This window comes from Plecotus auritus, assembly GCF_963455305.1.
Source record: "Plecotus auritus genome assembly, chromosome: 2".
Classification (NCBI taxonomy): domain Eukaryota; kingdom Metazoa; phylum Chordata; class Mammalia; order Chiroptera; family Vespertilionidae; genus Plecotus; species Plecotus auritus.
Genome location: NC_137771.1, coordinates 115,537,860 through 115,554,029, shown reverse-complemented (window position 1 = coordinate 115,554,029; position 16,170 = coordinate 115,537,860). Strand labels below are relative to the sequence as shown.

Genomic DNA, 16,170 nt, shown 5'->3' with positions numbered 1-16,170 from the left:
ACTATTTAACCTTTCAACTTAAGTAATTAGAAAGAAAATGACAAGAATAACTCAGATTAACTAGAAGAAAGGAAATAAAGATTAAAGCAGAAATAAATGACATAAAGGCTAAAAATATTAAAATATTAATAAAACCAAGAGTTGGTTCTTTGAAAAGTTAAAAAAGATTAATGAACAATTAGACAGACTCATCAAGAAACAAAGAGAAAAGACACAAATAAACAAAAACAGAAAGAAAAGAGAGGAAGTTACAACTAACACCACGGAAAAGTCTTAAATGTAATGCATAGAATTATAAGAAAATATTATTAACACCTATTTGCCAATAAACCGGAAACCAGGAAAAAATGGTCCAATTCCTAGAAAAAATACAATTTCCAAAAACTGAATCAGGAAGAATCAGAAAACCTGAATAAGCCAATAGCAACTGGTAAAGTTGAAGGAGAAATCGAGAAACTCCCAAGCAAACAAAATCCCTGGTTTGGATGACTTCACAGGGAGTTTTGCCAAACATTCAAAGAAGAACTAACACCTATCCTCCTCCAACTATTTCCAAAAATCCAAGTGAAAGGAACACTTCTAAGCCATTTTTATGAGGCCAGCATTATCCTAGTTCCAAAACCAGGTAAAGGGATGACAAAGAAAGAGAATTACAGGCCAATATACCTGATGAACATAAATGATGAAATCTTTAACAAAATATTAGCTAATCAGGATTCAGCAATACATTAAAAAGATCATACACCATGACCAAGTAGGATTTATTTCAGGGATGCAAAGCTAGTACAATATTTGCAAATCAATAACAGTGATACATCACATAAATTAAAAAACAAAAACCACATGATCATATCAATAGACACAGAAAAAGCATTAGACAAATCCAATACCCATTTTTGATAAAAACTCTCAGCACAGTGGGAATAGAGGGTGCATACCTCTATATAATAAAGACCATACATAATAAAAACCATATATTAAAAAAGTATAGCTAACATCATAATCAATGGAAAAATCTAAAACCATTTTTCCTAAAAACACAAACAAGACAGGGATGTCCACTATCTGCACTTTTATTTAACATAGTACTGGACATCCTAGCCATGGTGATCAGAGAAGAAGAAAACAAAAAAGCATCCAATTGGAAAGAGAGAACTAAAACAGTTATTATTCGCAGATGACCTGATATTGTACATAAAAAACCCTAAAGGCCCCACCAAAAATCTACTAGATTTAATAAATGAATCCGGCAATGTTGTAGTATACAAAATTAACACCCAGAAGTCAATGGCATTTTAAAAAATATATTTTTATTATTTCTGAGAGGAAGGGAAAGGGAGAGAGAAAGAGAAACATTAATGATGAGAGAGAATCATCAATCAGCTGCCTCCTGCAGGCCCATACTGGCGACCGAGCCCGCAACCTGGACATGTGACCTTGACCAGAATTGAACCTGCAATTTTTCAGTCCATAGGCTGATGCTCTATCCACTAAGCCAAACTAGCTAGGGCAATTGATGGCATTTTTATGCACCAATAATAAATTCTCAGAAAGAAAAACTAAGCAAACAATCCCATTTACCATCACCACCACCACAACAACAAAATAAGATACTTAGGAATAAACTTAACCAAGAAGGTAAAAATCTTGTATGAAGTAAAATACAGGAGGTTGAAAAAAGAGATAAAGGAAGATGCAAATAAGAATATATCATGTTCATGGATTGGTATAATTAACATCATTAAAATGTTCATACTACCCAAAGCAATCTATAGATTCAATGCAATCTCTTTAAAATACAAACGGCATATTTCACAGAGCTAGAACAAATACTCCAAAAATTTATATGGAACCAAAAAAAGACCCACAGCAATATTGAGAAAGAAAAACAAAGGTGGAGGGATCACAATACCAGATATCAAGTTATGATACAGAGCCACTGTAATCAAAGCAGCCAGGTACTGGCACAAGAACAGCCATATAGATCAATGGAACAGAACAGAGACCCCAGAAATGACCCAAGTCATTATGCTCAATTAATATTTGACAAAGGAGGCAAGAATATATAATGGAGTCAAAACAGTCTCTTCAATAATGGTGCTGGGAAAATTGGACAGATACATGCAAAAAACTGAAACTAGATCACCAACTTACACCATATACAATAATAAACTTAAAATGGATAAAATACTTAAATGTAAGTGGTAAAACCATGGAAATCCTAGAAGCCATAGGCGGCTAAATTTCATACATCTCTAGTAGCAATATGTTTACAGATACATATCCTAGGGCAAAGGAAACTAAGGAGAAAATAAACAAATGGATCTACATCAAAATAAAATCTTCTGCATAGCAAAATAAGCCATCAACAAAACTAAAAGGGAGCCCACTGTGTGGGAAAAAATATTTAGCAATGATACCTCTGATAAAGGGCTAATATCCAAAATATATAAGGAACTCATACAGCTTAATGAAAGGAAGACAAACAATTCAATTTAAAAATGGGCAAAGGAACTAAATAGACAATTCTCCAAAGCAGACATACAGATGGCCAAGAGACATATAAAAAAATGCTCAAAGAAACTGATCGTCAAGGAGATGCAAATAAAATAACAATGAGGTATCACCTGTCTGAATGGCTACCATCAACAGCTCAACAAATGACAAGTTCTGGTGAGGATATAGAGAAAAGGAACCCTATACACTGCTGGTGGGAATGCAGACTGGTGCATTCACTGTGGTAAACAGTATGGTGGTTCCTCAAAAAAAAAAAAAAATATGGAATTGCCAAACTGACTCAGTGATCCCACTTTTGAAATATATCCTAAGAAATCCAAAATACCAATCAGAAAGAATATATGCACCTCTATGTTCATAGCAGGGCAATTTAAAATAGCTAAGATTTGGAAACAGTATAAGTGCCAATCAGCAGACAAATGGGTTAAAAACTGTGGTTCACCTACACAGTGGAATTCTACGCTGCTGTGAAAAATAAAGAAATCTTACCATTTGCAACAGCATGGATAGACATGGAGAGCATTATGCTAAGCAAAATAAGGCAGTCAGAGAGAGAGAAATATCACATGTTCTAACTCATATGTGAAATTTAGTGAACAAAATTAACTGATGAACAAAATAGATCCAGAGACATAGAACAGGAACAGACTCTGGAATCTCAGAGGGAAGAGGTGGTAAAGGTCTGGGGTGGGGACAGGGGCAGGCTAGAAGAGGTTGATGGGGGAAAAGGGAAACATATGTAACATTTTAACAATAAAGACTTAAAATAAATAAGTAAAATAAAATAGTTTGATGATCCTGACAGTTACTGCTCCTAAATAAAAATCCTGCCTCATCTTTTTTATCATACTTCAATACCACAACTAATAGAGATCAGATTAGCTATAAGACTAACTAACTCAAAAAACACTATCAGAGAACATGTGCTGGCAGATACCCAAGCAATTTGTTTCTCCCATCAGAGGGCTAAAGCTTCTTTCTGCCTTCTCCCTGGAAGATGTGTGGAAACCAACATTTGGTCATCCTATATAAATATTATAATTCCTCAATTATTTCACAAGAAGCTCTCCATAACCTCTCAATACCCATACAATAAACCTCAGCTCAGGAACCTGGGTTGAATTATCTGTATTCGGGGAATGAAATAAGAAGAAATTGCACATTTAAATTATACTGATGTTAAAAGGATTTGCTTGTACAAGCATTAAACATATTACGATATTTAAATCACTATTATGCACAAAATAATCTCTTTGGGAAATTAACTCAAGGCTGAAAATTTAGTATGAAAATTATTTAATTATAGAGAAATCTATGAACTACCATATTCCTTCAAAGATGGGTTTTTAGAATTATATACTAACTAGTGGCCCAGTGCACAAAATTTATGCACAGAGGGGGGTTCCCTCAGCCCAGCCTTCACCCTCTCCAATCAGGGATCCCTTGGGGGATGTCTAACTGCTGGTTTAGACCCAGGATCAGGCCCAAACCGGCAGTTAGACATCCCTCTCACAATCTGGGACCACTGACTCCTAACTGCTCACCTGCCGGCCTGCCGGATCACCCCTAACATCTCTGCCTGTCTGCCTGATCGCCCCTAACTGCCCTCCCCTGCCAGCCTGATCTCACCCCCAACTGCTCTCCCCTGCAGGACTGATTTTGCCCCCAACTGACCTTCCCTGCCGGCCTGATTGCCCCTAATTGCCTCTGCCTGCCTGATCATCCCTAAATGCCCTCCCCTGCCAGCCTTATCTCGCCCCCAACTTCCCTTTGCCAGACAATTTGGTTCTGATTGGTCAGTTTCTATGGCAGTCAGCGTCAAAAGCTCCACCTCCTAGGCAGCCATTGGCTCCTCACACTTCACCCATATTTGGTTCTGAATGGTCAGTTTCTATGCCAGTCAGCATCTCTGGGCCTATCAACAGGGCCTGATCAGTAAGGTGGGGCTGATCAGCAGCCCCAGTGGAGGCCTGGAGAGAAACGGAGGTGCAGCTACTGGCCAGGCCTGGAGAGAAAGAGAGAGGCAAGTGCTGATCAACAGCTGCCACAGATGCTATGGATCAGACCCTGCTTCTCTCCTCAGGCCTCTTTCTGGGCCTGATTCGTAGCACCCTCAGCAGTCAGTGCTGGGTCACCGTGCCTGCAGCTCCAGCAGTCAGTGCTGATTGCAGGACTGACTTCTGGTTGGTTGAGCCTCTGGTCATTGTGGATGTGACAGGGTTTTTGTATATTAGGATAGCCAGAAATTTAAGTGTATTCTTCTGTGTCTTTTTATTCTTCCATTCAACAAATATAGCTCAGGACCTATTACTTACAAGAAAATGTGCTAGAGTGGATTAAAAAAAAATAAACTAGAATCAATCATATTCTCCATGAGTTTATAATCTAATAAGGAAATTGAAACACATAAAAATGACAATTCAAGGGAATATTGTATGACTTCTATGGACCTAACATTGTACCAGGTGCCAATATTCTGGATTCTGGGAGCTCACAGTTTAAAGAAATTGGCAATAATACATGCTAACAAGTTAACAGAAAAACAATATATAAGGACTAAAGTGGTGCTACATAAAATGTGCATTATAAAAAACATAGATGAGAAAATGGCTAATTGAGTCAGCCTGGGATATCAGAGGGGATTGGTTACCTCTGGCATTTGGCAATTAAATTGAGTTTGGAAAAATGGATAGAATTTTGCAGGGGAGAAAATGAGTTTGATAACAAAGAGGGTATTCCAAGCAAAATAAAGAGTATAAGCTGGACCAACATGGATCCGTTGTTGAGTGTCGACCTGTGAACCAGGAGGAGGTCATCACAGTTTAATTCCTGGTCATGCCTGGGTTGCAGGCTTGATCCTCATTGGGGGGGGGGGGGGGGTGGGGGGCATGCAGAAGGCAGTCAATCAATAATTCTCTCTCATCACTGATGTTTTTATCTCTCTCTCCCTTTCCCTTCCTCTCTGAAATCAATAAAAATATATTTTTTTAAAGAGTATGTCAGAAATTGGGAAGATGATAGACACTGGGATCCAATATTTGGGCAGGGGTTCCAGGAATGGAGCCAATATCTGTGTCACCATTTGCCTGGAGCACTGGTCTGTCACGGGTTCCAGGAAGGGACCAGCATTTGTGTTGCCATCTGTCTGGTGCACTAGTCTGTTATTTGCATCACCATCAGTTGCATGCGTTGGCTTCTGGAATTCCTCTGACCTAACATCCTGGCCTTTTGGTGATAGGGGGCACCAAAATCATCCTGGTTACTTCATGATGACCAGGGGCGAAGAGGGAGGGGCGGTTTTAAAGGCCAGGGTCAGGCAGAGGCAGGTCAGAGGGCAGCCAAGTGTAGGGATGGAGAGGAGCTGGTTTACAGTCACCAGTGACATCTCCATGATCCGGGAGTGGATGAATTTGAGGAGGCAGGGGGCTAGGAGAAAAAAAAGACACAGATAAGAATTAGGGGCCCTACCTTGGATAGGATCCAGGTAGCTAAGGGGCTTTGGAACCAGCCAAAAAGAGAGTTGTCCCGGGAGTGTCTTGCACGTAGCTCTTCACTCAGCTTGGTCAGGGTCTGCACGTTCTGTTTTACCACTATGGATTCGATGATGTAGTAGCAGCATTCTTCCTGAAGGAATATGCAAGTTCCCCCCTTTTCTGCAGTAAGAAGGTCTAGGGCCCATCAGTTCTGTAGGGTTACTTGGGTTACCGATGTTACTTACCATTGCAGGGAGGCTAAGGAGGTGGTAGTAGACTCCAGGGCTATCTAGAGTTTGTCATTGAAATCCTGAGCAGAGATTATGCTGTTCCCGAGGGCCCCTCTGGCGAGGCCTACTGAGGCAGTGATACTCACCCCTAACATGACAGGGAGGAAGGCGGCCCGGCGGGCCCAGGGGTGGGATGAAGGGAGCAACCAGGTGAGCTCCGACTCTCCATACAAGGTTAGTTGGGGAACTACTGTGACCACGAAGCAAGGCCCGGGGTCAGAGTAGTTTATGCAGTTGCTTAAGGTGCCGTTGCACCAAAAGAAGGTACCTGGGCTGGCCATGGTGGGACCAGCTGCAGTGTGGTTTTGGGTACAGTTCCAAGTGACTCATCCCCAGTTACCGGATTACCGGTCTGGTAGCATATCTGCAGAGACAAGGTGGACTGTGGAGTTTTGGGTTCCCAGAGGGGAATGCTGGCCAAGGAAAGCTGACATTCACCTTGACCCTGGGTTTCTGGACAGGTAGGCTACGTGGGTTAAGGCCGGCCCCAGGGGCTGGTGAGGACCCCCATAGCTATTCCCTGTCTTTCATCAGTAAATAGTTGGAAAGGCTTGGAGATGTCCAGGAGAGAGATGGGGAAGATGCCAGAAGGGTATCCCAGAGCTTATAAAAAGGCTGGCAAATGAGGGACAGTGAGGAGAGGGGGTCTACTGGTGTTTCTTTAGGGGCCTAGTATAGGGGCTTTGATAGGAGAGCAAAGTTTGGGACCCAATGGAGGAAGAATCCTACTAGCCCTAGAAAAGACAAGATCTGTTCAGCAGAAGTGGGAGACTGTAGGTCTCATATTGCCTGCACTCAGTCAACTGTCAGTCCTCAGGAATTGGGCATCAGATAGATCCCCAAATAAGTGACAGTGGGGGCTGACAGTTGCACCTTGGCAGGGGACACATGGTATCCTTTGTCCCCGAGAAAATTGAGGAGGGTGCCTGTCTGTCTCTGAGAATTGTCTAAAGAGGGGCTGCAGAGAAGGAGATCATCTACATACTGGAGAAGAGTGCTGGGTTCTAACGAGCATTGTTGGAAATCTCTAGCTAAGGCCTGGCCAAACATATGAGGATTGTCTCTGAACCCCTGGGGCAGGACCATCCAGGTGAGTTGGTGGGATATCTGCTCATCTGGGTCCTCCCAAGTAAATGCAAACAGATGGTAAAAGTTTGGATCCAGAGGGATGGTAAAGAAGGCGTCCTTAAGGTCGAGGACGGAAAAGTGGGTGGTACAGGACGGAATACATGAAAGGAGAGTGTAAGGATTAGGGACCACTGGGTGGATGGGGACCACTGCCTCATTGATTAGTTGGAGGTCCTGAACCAGTCAGTAGGTCCCATATGCTTTCTTAACTGGGAGGATGGGGGTGTTGCAGGTATGAGGAGTCCCTGCCCCAGAAGCTGAGTAATGAGGGGTTTGAGGCCTTGGCAAAGAGTTAGGGAGATAGGAAACTGGGGACGGGAGGGAAATGAGGTGGGGTCCTTAAGTCTGATCCTGACCGGGGTATGGTGCCTAGTAACCACCAGGGTAAAGGTATCCCATAATTTTGGGTCGACAAGGGACGCAGGCAGTGGGGATCAGCATTCCCATGAAGGGAGGGGGCCAGCAGTGGAAGAAGTAGGGAGGCTGAAGGGCTCCGAGTGAGCTGCAGAGTGGCCCCTAGTTTGATGAGGATATCCCGTCCTAAAGGGGCCACGGGGCATGAAGGCATGACTAGGAACGAGTGGATTATAGGGCTATCATCGAGGAGACAGGGAAGGTGCCCAGTGGCCAGTGAGCAGGTGAATTTGCTGTCAATACCCATGACCAAGACCGTGGAAGGGAAAAGGGGCCCTGAAAAGGAGGGCAGGACAGAGAAGGTACCCCCCATGTCGACCAGGAAGGAGACCGGCTTACCCGCTACCTTGAGTGTTGCCCTAAGCTCGGCGAGGGTGATGGGGGTCGTCGAGTCCAGGCATCTTCAGTCTTCGGCCAGTCCCAGCGTGGCCAGGGTCAGGTCATGACCTAGAAGGGCGGCCCCTCTATGGTAAGACACAGAGGGCCCATCTCTTTGCCAGGGGCAGTTACTTTTCCAGTGGCCGCTTTGATCGTACACTAGGCAGGGCTTGGTTGGAGCCCGGGGCCGGGGGCACTGCCTTGCCCAGTGGCCTTCATTTCCGCACTTGAAGCATCCTCCAGGTGGCGTTAGTCCTGTCATTGCACCCCCACCACACACAGCCTTCTTGGGACCATGCGCGGCTGCCGTCGGCGGCAGGGCCACAACCAGGGCTTGGGTTTGCAGGTTTACCTTCTGTCGAAGGCGGGCTTCCTGATCCAACTCTGCCTGCTCCTCACGGGCATTAAAAACCTTAAAGGCCATGTTCACTAGATCTCGGACCGGGGTCTGAGGCCCATCCTCAGCCTTTTTTAACTTTTTCCGAATACCTGGGGCCAACTGCGAAATGAAGTGTGTGGCTAAAACTGTTGCTCTGGCTGGAGCAGAAGAAGCTGTGGGGAGAGGGCCTGGGTAAGAAGGCGGACGAGTCAGAGGGGAGCAAAGATTTTTCAGGGGGGGGTTCAGATAAGGTGGAAAGTGGAGGGGTGTTGGTAGGTAGAGGAGGTTTCTAGCGAGCAAGGAGAACCTGGGCTGTGGAACAGAAGGAGCAGAGGGAGGGATGGGAGTGCATATAGAAAAAGGCCTGGACATATGGGACCTCAGGCCACTTCCTGGTTTGCTGGCAGAAATTACTGAGGTCAGTAAGGATGTTAAAATCGAAAGTCCCATTCTCGGGCCATTTTGACCTGTTGTCCAATTCATACTGAGGCCATGCCACGTTACAGAAGTAAATGAGGCGTTTAGAATGCAGATCCTGGGACAGGCCTAGCTTAGCCAGATTGGTGAGCAGGCACCCTACAGGTGTGCTCAGATTTTAGAATTTTGATTACCCATGCTCGATACCTGAGGTCAGTAGCTGAGGCTAAAGGACCAATGTCCCAGTCGTTCAGACAAGGCTACGCAAGGGGGACCCAAGGGATGGCAGGGATGCCTCCACTACCTCCCGGGGTCCGGACAGAGGCCAAACGGCCAGAAAACCAAGGGGCGGCAGGGATGTCTCTGCTACCTTCCAAGGTTCGGGACCTCTCCTGGAGGGATCCAGAGGGCTATGCCCGGAAGGCAATCTCTGACGTGGGCCACGGTTTATGGACAGAGACACCAGACAACTGTCAGGGACTTACCACTGACACTGCCGAGCTGGGGGAGAAGCCGGAGTATCCTAGAGAGAGAGGAGAGGGGGCACCCCGGACCCTGAATGGTCAGATGGAGTGCTCGCCTCCTCCCGGGTTTCGGCACCAAATGTGAGGTCCGCGGCGCAGGGAACAAAGACAGAGAGTCCAGGCCAGTCAAAAGGAGGTTTAATCTTACACTCCCGGGTGAGGTTCGCCAGTCTGAGGGTAGGGCCAGAGAAGTCACATTGGGCTGGAGCTGAGGCACTTTTTTTATACAGCTATTCAGTGAGGGCAGAGGACCAAGAGCTGTTCACTGAGGGTGGGTGGAATTTCTGCCACGGGCAGAGGTTCCAGGAATGGAGCCAATATCTGTGTCACCATTTGCCTGGAGCACTGGTCTGTCACGGGTTCCAGGAAGGGACCAGCATTTGTGTCGCCACCTGTCTGGTGCACTAGTCTGTTATCTGCATCACCATCAGTTGCATGCATCAGCTTCTGGAATTCCTCTGACCTAACAGGACATGATAGAAAGTATAATATTAAAGGACATAACTAAGATATTAATGGAGAAGAAAATCTAGGTTCTGGTAAAAATCAATAGGACCTTAAAGACTGATCAACAGGAGAGAGAGAAAATGGCAGCTAAATAGGCAGATGTGTCATACCCCTCGTCCTGGGGCCAGACTGGAAAAGCAACTAAATCAGAGAACATCCACCCAGAATTAACAAATTATACACAGCTGAGGAGACAATTTACAATAAGAAAGGGCAGAGGATGCCTGAAGAACAGTAGTAACAGAGATCTGGGCTTGAAAGGAAGAGCCAGCCAGTGGGCTGAGAGGGTGAGGAGGAAGCAACATTGCACCAAATCCACATCCCTTGGCTACATGCATAACATCCAACTGTAGAAAAGAAAAGCCACAGGGCTGCTGGCGACCTGGGAATCTGGACCTACAACCACAGCTGAGAAAGGCTTCACTGTATGTGAAAGGCAGCCTGAAAGGCAGCCCAAGCAGCTCGGTGCTTGTCGGAGAGAAACCCGCAGTTTCATGGTTGTTTTGTCTTTGCTTTGATTTGCTAAACCCATAACATAGGACTTTTCAACTACAAACACTCACCGGAGGCTTCAGCACAGGGAGAGAAGCACAGACTTGAGGTGCCTGAGGAAAGGCTGGGAGGGAAGCAGGGGAGGGAGACTGGCCATGGCTTCTGCCTTGGGATATTTTAAGCTTCCAAACTTTAGCAGTCATTTCTCCCTGGAAGAGCTAGCCCCACCTCATCCCTCCCAGTAGCTTCAAGGCAGGTAATACAGCCTGCCACACCCTACCTGCATTTTCAGCTATACAAAGGAAACAAAGGCAGAGGTCAAGTTTATTTATGCATCTGAATAGGCCCAAAGAGCCCTCAGTGACTGGATTTGAGGAGGAGCTGGTACACCCCACTATTCTGGGAACCAGGCTGATAAAACCCAGGTTGCCAGACAATCCCATTGGTCTCCATACAAGGATCTCTGACCAAACAAGGCCAGAGTAATATTTTGGGACACTTGCAGAGGAGTAGCTCAGAGTCAGGAAAGAAACATCCATCTTATTCCCTGAAAGCAAAACAGCACCAATCCCACCAAAATCCCTGTCAGAAAAAGACACTTGAGTGATTAAGACTGACAGCTGGCAGACAGACAAAGAGGGCAGATTGGCCCTGCCTACTTGAGGCCAAGGCTTTTGAAGACAGACACAAGCAGAGCACCTATGGATAGCTTGGATCTTCAAGCAGGGTGCTAAAAGCCAAAAGATAGTGCCTGACAGTGGCAAGCACCTAAGTATCAAACAGGAAGTCCAGAATTAGTAGACAAAAAAGAAGAGTGGGATATTAAACTAGCTCCCACAGGGCATTAAAAAGCTGAAGCGAATGACACTTAACTTTTTTTTTTAAATGTTTTATTATTTTATTATTTTCCATTTTATCTTATTTTATATTTTATGCTTCATTTTTTTCCCTCACTTCTTTTTTTTCCTCCAGTTTTTCTTCTCCTTCCCCCATTTTAGGTTTTCTATTTCCTATCTACTTCACCCTTTTAAAAAATGGATCTTCTTTATCTGCTTTATTGTGTCATTATTCTAGTCTCTGTTGATTTATTAATATATCTAATTTCCTCTACCCTGTTCCTACTCCATTTCCCCTTCTCTTTCCTTTCTCTTCAATACTCAATTTTTTTTTCTTTTATTTTCTTTCTTCTCTTGCTCTTTTCTTCTCATAATTTTTTAACTTCTTTCACTTCCTAATTTTAGGTCTAATTGCTCTCTCCTCTATTCTCCTTTTTAAAATTTTTATTTTATTTTATTTTATTATTTTTTCTTCTTCTCAATTCTTTTCTCCCTCCTCTAGTCTAAACCAATGTCCTTCCCCTAGTCATCTAATTCCTCAACCTTATTTTTTATATGTAAGCTCTGCACATATAGATTATGCATCCTTCCCCTTTGTTTCTGGGTGTTTTCGTTTGTGCTTTTTGGTTTATTTGTTTGTTTTGTTGTGCTTTCTCCCCATAGTCTTTCTTTTCTTTTCTTCCTATCATTCTTGTTCTCTTTTCTCTTTCCAAATAATCTTTTCTCTAGTGGTTACTTTTATTGGGGTTATACATTCATGTTCTGTTCTTTCTGTGTCTTCTCTTGTCATGTTGTATTTTATGCTGTTAGGTCAGTGCCTTCACAATGGTTAGTGCAATGCTGTTGGGAGTGAGCCAAACAATCTGACACCCTGAGAGGAGACTTCATCCACTAACAGATCAATAATATTCAAGACCCTATTACATCAGGAGAACCCAAATATCTTAAGTAGGGGGCCTCCCAAGAAATCACAGCTCAAGAGAACTGAGAGACTGCACCACTAGGATGCATAAAATGTCTACTACATAAGACCAATTTAAAAAATCTGGGTGGCCAAGCAGTTGCATCTAATACATAGAAAAAATTACAACAAAACAGCAAAAATTGGGAGACAGAGAAACAACCCCCAAAGGGAAAGAAAAGGAGTAATCACCACAAAAGGAACTAAATGGAATGGAGGCAAGTGATTTGTCAGAGAAAGAATTCAGTGTAATGATTACAAGGATGCTCAAACATCTGGTTATGAAATTCACAAAATTGTGTAAGAATCAACAGAAAATGAAGAATAACATAGATGCAATGAAGAACACAAAGAAAAGTTTCCAGAGTAGACTAGAGCAGTGGTCGGCAAACTGCGGCTCTGTTGACTAATGAGTTTGCCAACCACTGGACTAGAGGAAGCTGAAGACCAAATCAGTGAGTTAGAAGACAAGGAAGTAAAATACACTCAAGCAACTGGAAAAACATTAATAAGCAGGAGGAGAGTCTAAGGTACCTCTGGGACAACATGGAATGAAACAATATTGCCATAATAGGGGTGCCAGAAGTGGGGGAAGTGGAGCTAGTTATAGAAAACATATTTGAAGAAATAATGATGGAAAACTTCCCTGACTTTAGGGAGAAAAAAGTCACACAAGGCCAAAAAGCAAAAGGAGTCCAAAACAAAATGAACCCCAAAAGACCAACACCATGACACATCATAATTAAAATGGCAAATGTCATCAAATGTCAATGGCAAAAAGTAAGAATCTTAAAGGCTACCAGAGAAACAGAAAGTTATCTATAAGGGATCGCCCATAAGACTATCAACTGATTTCTCAACAGAAACACATCAGGCCAGAGGGAATGGAATGAAGTATATAAAGTGATGCAAAGCAAGGGACTGAATCCAAGAATACTCTATCCAGCAAAGCTATCATTCAAAATTGAAGGTGAAATAATGAGATTCACGGGCAAAAAAGACTAAGGAAGTTTATTACCACCAAATCAGTAATGTAAGAAATGCTAAAGGGACTGCTGTAAAAAGAAGAAGTAGAAAGGGAAGAAGGAACACAGGCTTACAGGATAAAAATGGCAATAAAGAAGTACCTATCAATAATAAGCCTTAAATGTAAATGGATTAAATGCTCCAATCAAAAGACATCCAGTGGCTGAATGAATAAGGAAACATGACCCATATAGTATATGCTGTCTACAAGAGACCCACCTCAGAACAAAAGACTTTCACACAGTGAAAGCAAAGGGATGGAAAAAAATTATTCAGGAAAATGGAAATGAAAAAAAACAACTGGGTTAGCAATATGTATATATGACAAAACTGACAGCTGCGGCACCCACGGAACAGCTGCGAGCCCCAGAACAATGCTCCCCAATTGTCGCAAACACACGGGTTCAGAGGAGCTCTACACTCCACCACGGAAAGGTCAGATTTCGCCTGGGATAAGGTGAGGTCTCTGGTCCAGCGAGAGAGAGGAACGCGCGTTTTGCGGCAGCTGGAGGACCAGGGAAGTCTGTGCCTAGAAAAATCGGTGGCTGTTGGGGCTGGCGTGATCTGTGAATGTGGAAGGGGGTCCTCAGAGCTGCTAACAGAAGGGCTCTCTAAAAAGCAACCCATTTTGATCTGAAGTGCAGGGACACCCTAAGAATTTCAGGGGTGTGCTAGACTTACCCGCAGCCCCGGAGTGCGCACACTTGGGCTTTTTCCTCTTGAAATCCTTGCTTCTGATTACTAAGCCCAATACATAGGATCACCCAGTTGGGGACACCCTGGGAGACTGCAGGGGAAAGTTGTTTTTCTGGAACCTGGGGATCGGAGCAGGGAGTGACCATCAGAGAGCCAGCTCTGAGGCAGCCCACTCCCACAAACCGGTAGTGAGTGCCACAGGGAAAGAAGGCTCTAACACTGCCTAGAGAGGCCATAGATAAACCCAGAAGTCAATCCAGAAACACTGCCACCCAGGGGCTGAATCACAAATTGACTCTTGTGTAATCAAAAATAAAGGAATACGAGAAATTAAGACACACAGCCTGCTTAAAATCAGGACTGGCTTACAACACTGAAGAGCAGTGGAACGCAGGGAACTGCAATACTGTCCGGACTGAGAAACAGGCGTGCCAAACAGAACAACAGAGGAAGTGAATGACCTTCACTACTCCACATTTTATTATTATTTTTTATTTTTTTATTTTCATTTTTTGCATCTTTTACTCAAGAAACTAATTTTTTTTCTTTTTTCCTCACTTGATTTTACCTTTTTAATTATTACATTCTTATTTTCAATCCGTATTATTACTACTGCTATTTTATCTTTTTTTTTTTAAGTGTCATTTTTATTTTCTCTTCATTTTGTTTTGGGATTAATGTTCTACATTCTATTGTTATCTTTCCATTAGCATCATTTTACTCTATCTCAACTCTACCTTTATGCCATCACTCTCTTCCTCACTTTTCCCTTTTCGGTGTCCTGTTTATCTTACCCCTTTCCTGCTTTAGATTTCCCTATTCTTTCTGTTTACCCCCTGTTAAAATTTCACCCTACTTATATATCTAATCTCCATTCCCCTGCTCCAAGTCCATACACACCTCTCTCTTCGCTGTCTTAACTATCCAAAAAATTGTTTTTCTCTCTGTCCTTTTGTTGTTGTTCACATGAATGTAGATTATATCAAATTTTTATGCTTTTTTGTGAGATTGTTTTGCTTATTCTTCTTTTGTTTATTTTTTTGTTTGTTTAGTGCTTCTGTTTTCCCTTGCCTCACTCAATATTAGTTGGTGTTGTAGTTTGTATTAATCCCCAGGTACTTGTTGCTGGCATTTGCTGGGATAAGTGATTGTTCTATTGAAGTTTTATCCCCAATATATATAGTCTGTTTCCCTTTCTCTCTTAGTCTCTTTCTTGTCTCTCTTACTTTTTTTCCCTTTTCCCAATTTCATTTTGACACTCCTTTTTTCTTCTTCTTCTTTCTTTCTTTTTCCTCTTCTTCTTTCTCTCCTATCCCCTAATTTGCCTTTCTCTGGTGGTCACCTTTATTGGAGATAATTAATATCGTGAATACATTTCTGTTCAGTGCCTTGTGTGTTGTACCTGGTAGTGCTGTATTTTGTGCCTTTAAATCAACGCAGAAGAGAGAGAACTACATAACCAGACACCCAGAGAGGAGAGACCATGGGGAGACAAAGACACAGCCCGCATATGAAAGAAAAGCAGGCATCACCAGAAAAGGAAGTAAACGAAATGGAGGCAAGCAACCTTCCAGAAAAAGAATTCAGAGAAATGGTCATAAGGTGGCTGAAAAGAATGGAAGACAAATTCGACAATATGAGCAAGAACCAAGAGGAAATGAAGAAGAACCAAGAAGAAATGAAAAATGACATCGCTGCTGTAAAGAACTCAATAGAAAGCATCAAGAGTAGACTAGAAGAAGCAGAGGACGCATCAGTGAGCTAGAAGACAAGATGGGAAAAAATACCCAAGTAGAGCAACTTCTAGAAAAAAAAAATTAAAAGGCAGGAGGAGAGCCTAAGGGAACTTTGGGACAACACGAAACAAAACAACATCCACATAATAGGGGTTCCAGAAGGAAAGGAAACTGAGCAAGGAATAGAAAACCTCTTTGAAGAAATAATGACAGAAAATTTCCCTGATATAGAGAAGAAAAAACCCACACAAATCCAAGAAGCTCACAGAGTCCCAAGCAAAATGAACCCCAAAAGACCGATGCCAAGGCACGTTATAATTAAATTGGCAAACACCAACGACAAAGTAAGAATCTTAAAAGCAGCAAGAGAGAGACAGAAAGTTACATACAAAGGAA

The 16,170-nt window shown here is 43.1% G+C and overlaps 1 long non-coding RNA gene across 2 annotated transcripts in view; it reads right to left on the bottom strand.

Moving 5' to 3' along the window:
* LOC308240987 overlaps window positions 1–16,170 on the bottom strand; it is a 338,058-nt gene that overhangs the window by 179,608 nt on the left and 142,280 nt on the right. Inside the window, exon 3 of one of the 2 annotated variants that reach the window (XR_013959849.1) lies at window positions 9,652–9,983. The exons of the other annotated variant lie outside the window; for it this stretch is intronic. This is a non-coding gene — a long non-coding RNA (uncharacterized lncRNA). Of the gene's footprint in view, window positions 1–9,651; window positions 9,984–16,170 lie in introns of those variants that run through there. 2 annotated transcript variants of the gene reach the window in all.